Raw genomic sequence first — 8,100 nt, forward strand, 5'->3', positions numbered from 1 at the left:
AGATGTTCTCCTTGGGTCAAAGCAAGAGCTGACCCTTTGGGATGCAGTAAGACTGGGTCTACCCATGCAAGTATCCGAAATTTGCCCTTATTTTTTCTTCTGGCAACTTTGTCCCAGCAGAATTTGGGCACTTCTGCCATCTGCCTAGTCTTTCTGGAGCACTGACCTTCACCCTCGAGCCCCTGCATTGTAATTCACACCAGCTGCTGTCCCTAGGGACAGGTAGGATGCTTCCATGACACATGGAATCACAAAGATTTGCTGTGCCTCTGTCTGCACTAAGCCTTGGGCAGGCAGCCAGGGTTGCACTTCTGCTCAGTGCAGAAACCATGGACACAAAGTGACAGGTGACAGCACTGATACTTCCCAGGAATACAGGGCTGGTTAATTCCTCAGTGCTTTGAGAGATTCTGGGGAGAAAAGTGGCAGCCAGAGGCCGTGAAGCAGTTTGTGTTGCCCTGGTAGGACTGTGGGTGTAGTGTGAGGAAATGGGATTCCAGTTCAAAACCATGACAACTCTTTTTCACATTTCTCCAATAAAAATAGATATAATACCCTTACAGGCACTGATACCAGTTCTTCAGATGGTGAAAAATGCTAACAACTATCAAGTTTTGTCACAAGCAGACACATTCTTATTGATTCTCCCAAGATTTGGGATCAGATGTGCAACAAGTTCAGGTGCCTAAAGATGCAGGAGGCTGTTGTTGAAAGGAACAGGAGCCGACAACACAGTGATTTGGAATTGTGATTAGAATGGGCTTAGCTACATTGGCAAGCTCCTTAAAAACTGGAAAAGATGGGTAAAACCTGGCCCACACACCAAAAACAATACCAGAGTGAGCCATAAGGGTTGTGATGGCTCAGACAAATATTGGCAGAGTGTTTGAAGTGGGACAGCTTTGCCTAAATAGCATTTACACCTTCCCAAAACCTGCTTTAGCTGCATACTGCAGAGGGAAGAAAAAAATCTCCTGAAATCTCCAAAACATGAAGCCATTTCCAGGGCTTTATAAGATGCTATAACAAAATCAACTCATGATATCATGCAAAAAAAGACCTGAGATAAATCAATAGCTTAAAACAGCCTGTCTGGGGTGCGGGAGCTCTGCACATTTTGAAATATGGCACATTCTCAAATCTGAACACTATGAGAAAGAGTTAATTTTATGAATCAAATGCAAGTGACCCTGAGATTTGTATGCTCTCTTTTTCCCTATAGTTATCTTTCTGCAGTTTAACACAGCCACTACAGTAATGTATTGGTGGCTTGCCAAGGGCTACAAACATCATGTACAAGGAGCTCTCTAAAAGCTTGCAGTTATTTTTCAGAGCTGATAGTTCCTTTCTTGTGTTGCTATCCTCACATACAACTCTGACCTTGCAAGTTTACAGCACAGCAGGGCAAATAGCAAGTGCTGGGAAGTGGGGTAGAGTGCCTTCAAGAGCTGAAAGCATTGCTTCTGCTTTATGACTGGGATTGCAGCTCTGCTGTCCACAGATTTCTACAATTACTTTCAGCAAGGCTCTAGGAGGTGTTTCACTGATTATCTAGCCCCTCACTTCAAGAAGAAAAGAGGCACTTAAGGTTCTGGAGTGTCCAAAGTGGGACAATGAAGCTGGTGAAGGGTCTAGGGTATAAATCATATGCAGAGCATTTGAGGAAGCTGGCTGGGGTTGTTTAGCCTGGAGAAAAGGAGGCTCAGAAGAGGCCTTATAGCTGTCTAAAACTCCCTGAAAGGATGTTGTAGCAAGGTGGGGTTCAGCCTCTTGTATCAGACAATTAGTGGTAGGACAAGAGGAAATGGCCTCAAGCTGCAGCAGGGAGGTTCAGGTCCAACATCAGGAGGAATTTTTTCACAGAATGTGTTGTCAAGAATTGGAACAGGCTGCCCAGGGAAGTGGTGAGGTCACAATCCCTGGAAACATTAAAGAAATGACTGGACACAGCACTTAGAGCTATGGTTTAGTTGGCATGGTGGTGTTTGGTCAAAGGCTGCACTTGACAATCTTGAAGGTCTTTTCCAACCTTAATGATTATGTGATTCTATGTTTCTAATCTTATTTCTTTTTAGTCCATACATAGGACAACCTAAAACTCTGAGGAGCTGGGTGTTCAAAGTGACTTCCACCCTCCTGGTCCCCCAGAAAACCAGCATTTTAGAAACCTGAAAAAGAGCAGAAATTAGGAGCAAGCTTATTCCAGGTTTGTGGTCAGTAGCACACTGCCAGCAGAGGTGTGGCAGAGGTTTCCAAAAGTACACGCAAAACTCTCATGCAGAAAGCTGCTGTCTCTTGTGCCTGCAGATCTCCACAACCTTCCTCACATGCTGCCCAAGCCTGTGTGCAATGCAAACAGCTGCAACCATTGTTCCCATCTCTGTACATGCCTTCTGAAGGCAAAACACCCTGTAAGCAGTCTCAACCACAGTAACAATCACAGGTCTTGCTTCTACTGCAAGAAAAATGGATTAATTTGACCTGGTCACAATAAAAACACAGGATAAATTGGGTAAACACAATCTCAGTGCATCAGGATTTAAATGCCATTACCAGTAAAATGAGGGAGAGCAGGAAGCAATAAAACTCAGCAGTATTAAACTCGTTATATTGCACAAGTGTTGTGGTATTAATGAGCTCATTTTGCACATAGACAATGCGTGCAATTCAGCTGAGCTGGTGTCAGTATAATAAGTTTTATCTTTTTACCCCCATTCCTATGCACTTTTAAATTCATACTGGAGATGATGCATAAATTGAAATTTAATTTTCTTTTCTCTTTCAATTGAAAAGAAAGACATCCCCCAAAAACTCATCTTCCAGCATTGCTGTCACCTCCCACACATTTCACATATTTTAAAGATTCACTATGAATAAAAACACACACATTCAAAGTAAGTCAGCTTTTAATTTATTTTGAAAAAATAAAAAAAAAAGAAGCTTCTTAATGAGGGTAGACTTCTTAATTGGGAGAACTTGAAAGCTTTACTCACAGGAGCTGCAGCTGCAGTATGAGAGGCTGCTGCTGCTGGGAGGGATCCTGCTGCCTGGAGAGGAGCTTCCTCCCTGTCTGTGCCTGCACAAAGGGATCCTGCAGGATCAGGGGCCTCCAAGGAAAGAGGCTGGTCTTCAACAAGTTGTTTTGTCAAGCAGGTTTGAGAGATGTGAGAGCAGAAGGGACATGTGGGACTGTGGAGGCTTTCTGCCCACACAGGAAAGGGGTTTTGCAAAGGTAGGGAAAAGGTGACAGGTGGCTTTGGGGAAGGGAGCTGTGGCTGGGCCACAAGGCACTGCCATGAAGGGCTCCTTGCTGATGGTCTGGCAGGCACTGCCCTCACCTCTGCCTTCCCCCTGAGGTATAAAAGGCAGGCTCTGGCCAGCTCCCTCCTGGGCACAAGCAAATCAGAGCACTGAGACAGCACAACATTCAGAGGAATTGCTCTGAGCTGGAGGAGGCTGCAGGCTTGCAGAGCAGAGATTGTTGTAGGCAGCCAGCTAAATAAAATGTGGTCAGAAGCAGCTACATGGAGATAATTGCAAGGTAGTGATCATCATCAGACATGCTGTTTTATGCCTCCTGAATGTGCTTGCTCATCAGACTGAGCAGGGCTTCAGTAATGAAGCCAAGGGCTTGGAAATGGTCTTGCCATTGCTGGACACTGCCAGTCCTGGAAGTCTGGTGCCACCATCCCTGGTGTTGAAGCAATGGGATGGCAGTGAGCTAAGCTCACCCTAGAGCTGACACAGGGATTGCCAGGGAGCTTCTGAGACAGGCTGCAAGGGCTCTCAGTTGCTGCATGAAAGAGATTACAGATGTTTTGATCAGTTAAAAGTATTTTAAAATACATAAGCCATCCATAAAATTTGCAAGTTGAGTCTGTGAAAATCCAAGCTTCTACTCTAAAAGATAGAGAGGACCAGGAGCTGCTTCTCCAGGGCAGCTGCCCAGACCTTGATGTTTCCTCTGCAACCCTGAAGTGTGTAATCTGACAGTGTCTAAGGCAAAATACTTGGACTCATTTCTGAAACCTTCCCAAGTTTTTCTTCACACCTTAAAGCTGCCGGTTCAGGGTACTGAATTACAGCAGCCCAGCTCTGCAAGAGACTTAGCAGGGATGAAGTGCTGGAAAAGGACCATGAAAAACCGAAATTGGACTAGGTGATCTCCAGCCACCTTCCTCCTGAGCAAAATTTTCCTGCTATTCTGTAATTTTCATCACCATCTTACTCTGTTTTCTTTCAGTATCACTGTACTAGCAAGAATCAGGACCAGCACAGCACTTAATTCTGCAAGACATTGTTATTTTCATAATGCCAGTATCTTCTCCTAGGGTTCCAATTCCAACTGCATGACTCCTCTGTCACTCTAAAAAGAGATTTTATTTGGATGTCAACTTAAAATATTGCAAATTGCAGAATGACTCATTATATCAATTTAACAAAAACATCCTTGGACTGACACATTTAGAGAGAGAGCCCCTTAGAAATTCCATTTTCAGACACGTTTGTGCTTGCAAAGACATACTAGGCACCCTACCAACAAAGTGGCAACTCCTGCAGAATTATAGAATATAAAGCATAATGGGAAGCTTTTAACTTTGATAGCTGACTCAGAGAGAAATTTTCCATTAAAATCACAATAAACACCTGCAGCCAAGTTGTATGACAAATGTCTTGTTTCAGTTTGTAGATACTGGGCTTCTAATGTTCACAGAATCACTGAGGTTGGAAATGACCTCTGAGATCAAGCTCAAGCTTTGACTGATCACCACCTTGTCAACTAGACCACAGCATTAAGGGCAACATTCCATCATTTCTTGAACACCTCCAGGAATGGTGACTCCATCAGCTCCCTGAGCAGCCCATTCCAATGCTTAACTGCCGTTTCTGTGAGGAAATCTCTTCTGATGTCCAGTCTGGATCTCCACTGGCACAGCTTGAGGCTATATCTTCTTTTCCTATCACAATTACCTGGGAGAAGAGACCAACCCCCACCTAGCTACAATCCCCTTTCTGCAGGGAGCCATAAGGTGCCCCTGGAGCCTGCTTTTCTCTGGGCTAAACCACCCCAGCTCCGTCAGCTGCTCCTCACAGGACTTGAGCTCCAGACCCTTCAGCAGCTCCATTTCCCTTCTCTGGGCTCACTCCAGCACCTCAATGTCCTTCATGTAGTGAGGGGCCCAGAACTGGACACAAGATCTGAGGGGCTGAGTACAGGGTGACAATGATTCCCCTGGTCTTGCTGGTCAGACTATTTTTGACACAAGCCAGGGAGCCACTGGCCTTCTTGGCCACCTGTGCACACTGCTGGTTCATCTTTAGCCAGCTGTCAAACAGCACCCCCACTATACAATAACAGAGCATAGTTCACCACCATTAACTGTATTACAAAACCATTTATGAGCCATATTTTGTTCCACTAAACATTCCCCCAAAGTGTGTTTTCTATATGATCCATCCATTAGGGTTTCCCTTGTGTGGGCTTTTTGGGGGGACAAGGTAGTATTTTTGCAGCCAGGGAGATGTGTAGAAAACTGAGAACTGACTGACTGCACACAGTTGGAGAAAATACGCTATATTAAAGCAGTAAGGCTTGTCAGGGAGATGAAAGAGCCCTGGCTTGTGTGTATTCAGCCAGTTACAGAGTACAGCAAAAACCTCCAGGCGAACAGTTTCATTAAACATTAATTTGTGAAGCACTTCAAAGTTTAGGTTGAGGCGTGCTTCTGTATAATACATGATATTATTTATCATCTAAAAAAGTTGTTTAGGATGCAATTAGGGAATAATCCTACAGCTCTCAGCAGTGATTCAATGGAATTCAAGGAGGTCTCACATCATTTAACACAGACAAACATACAGCAGAAGAAGGGCTTGCAACTCTCTCTCCCTTTTAATTTGGCAGATCTGAGGGAAAAAAAGTTGTGGGCTTTAAAGCATGGCCTTTGATTCATTTGCTTGAACATTTCAAGCTTATCAAAGTAGCTTAGCTCATAGAAGACAGCTAGGAGTTGTTTACATGCACCCATGGTGTGCTGAAAAATGGACAAATAGCAACATTGGCTAGAAGGTTCTGCATAGGATGGGCAACAGCTCAGCCTCATTCTCCAGTCCCTTCCTCACCCCTGAGCTGAAGCTGCTGTTGTTGCATTAAGCACTTGGGAGCAGCAAAGAGAACATCATTGCAAAGAGCAGTGACCGAGGGGTGGCTGTGCCGCCAGGGAAGACCACAGCATGGAAGCCAGCATGGAGCAGAGCACCTGCCCCGTGCCCCCAGAGCTCCTCCTGCACAAGCACTGCCTGGGCAGCACAGTCCAGCCATGCAGGACTAAGCCTACCTGCAAGGCAGCTGGTACCTTGGGATCAACAAACACCAAAACTGTCTGCACCTACCCTCTGATTTTGTAGGTATACCTGTCTCTCACAACCAGTGAATAAGCATGAATAATAGTGAAACATTATTTCAACAGTAAAGACAAAAAGATGTCACTGTCTTAAACGTATGGGACTATTCAGGGCAGTTATGATTTCACATAAAAGCTGAATTCATGAAATACACAGGACATCAAATCAGCAGGTTCTATTTTCTTGTCATTTTTGTGAAGTACTTTAGGAAGCCCTTACAGATGTGCAAATGTGTAAGAGCATACTCCCTTCTAGTAAGAATGACCTTTACCTTTTACTCACTTGCCAATTTCAGCTCAGTGCAGCATGCTATGCTGTGTAGTTGCTTGGTGCATGTTCATACAAGAAGTCCTAAAAAGCACTATAATTTCAAGAACTGCTTTGTAGGCCTATTTTCTGTAACAGCTGGATTATTTTCCATGTCCCCAAATTCCCTGCTGTAAAGCAACTATTTCAGAATCTCATCTAGCTCCTTTACCAGATCAACTACCAGGCACCACTGAAAGGGGGGAAAAGAGGAAATATACAGAAACGTGAATAATTTATGAGAAGCAGTTACTGTGAAGGGGAGCTTTCACACTGGTGCAATTGAAGAATTTTCCACCATACAGAAAATTCTCATATTCTTTGATATTGAAATGCCAAATAAACTACAGCAAGCCTCCATTGCTGTTAAAAATCAGCTGAGGTAAGAGAGCCCAGCGGCACCACACCTAACACTGCTGTACCGCCAGCTCCAGCTGAGGTTGGAAGGCATCTCTGGAAGTGATCTAATCCTATGCTGATCCCCGTGCACACATACTGGTTTTGAAGGGGACTCCACAGCCTCGAGGGTCAACCTGCTCCACTGCCTGAGCACCCTCATAGGAAAAGGTTTTTCTGATCTTTCAACATTCTCCAGTATTTCAATTTATGCCCATTGCCTCTCAGCCTGCTGCTAAGCAGCACCAGGAAGAGCCTGGCTGGGTTTACTCCCCCTTCCATCATGCATTTGTGTGTTGGTAAGGTCCCTCCTCAGCGTCCTCCAAGTTGAGCAGTTCCAACTCTCAACCTCTCCTTGCATAACAGATGCTCCACCTCCTATCATCACCACCTTTTGGTGGCCTAGGTTCATTAAATCTGAGTCTCTCTTGTACCAAGGAAGCCCAGCTCTGAATGCAGCACTCCAGATGTCTCACCAGATCCGCGGAAAAGATCATCACCTCTGATGTGCCAGCAACACAGTCCCTAACAGCCTGGGAGACTGCTGGCCTTTGTTATAGGCTGGCTCAAGGTCAGCTTGATTCCCAGTGCATTTTCAAAACTCACCTTAACACAAGCTTCCCTTTCTTGCTCAGCATGGAAATCACTCAGATTGCAGAGGCTTCTTCCACACCACACCCTCACTTCACCCTGCTCCACAAGAGGGCTGGCAGGAGGCCCAGCACAGCCCATGGCCCAGGACTGACTCAGCAGCAGGGAGAAGAAGCAAGCTTTTTAGTAGCCAGGAACAAGTTTAGCAAGTTCCCAGGACTATCAAAGAAATATTTTTACAGTAAATGCTTTACTATGAAAGCTTTTATTAAAGCATCTAAGAACTTGGAAGTGGTAGATGAAAATTTGCCCAGTTCTTACACTATTACTAGAATAAAACATTTGAAGTTCTCTACTTCCCCAGAGTGATGTAGTAATATGAATGGGGCTACAGCACCCCAG

Source organism: Agelaius tricolor, unplaced genomic scaffold, assembly GCF_023055355.1.
Source record: "Agelaius tricolor isolate 1412-34295 unplaced genomic scaffold, bAgeTri1.0.p SCAF_1, whole genome shotgun sequence".
NCBI lineage: Eukaryota > Metazoa > Chordata > Aves > Passeriformes > Icteridae > Agelaius > Agelaius tricolor.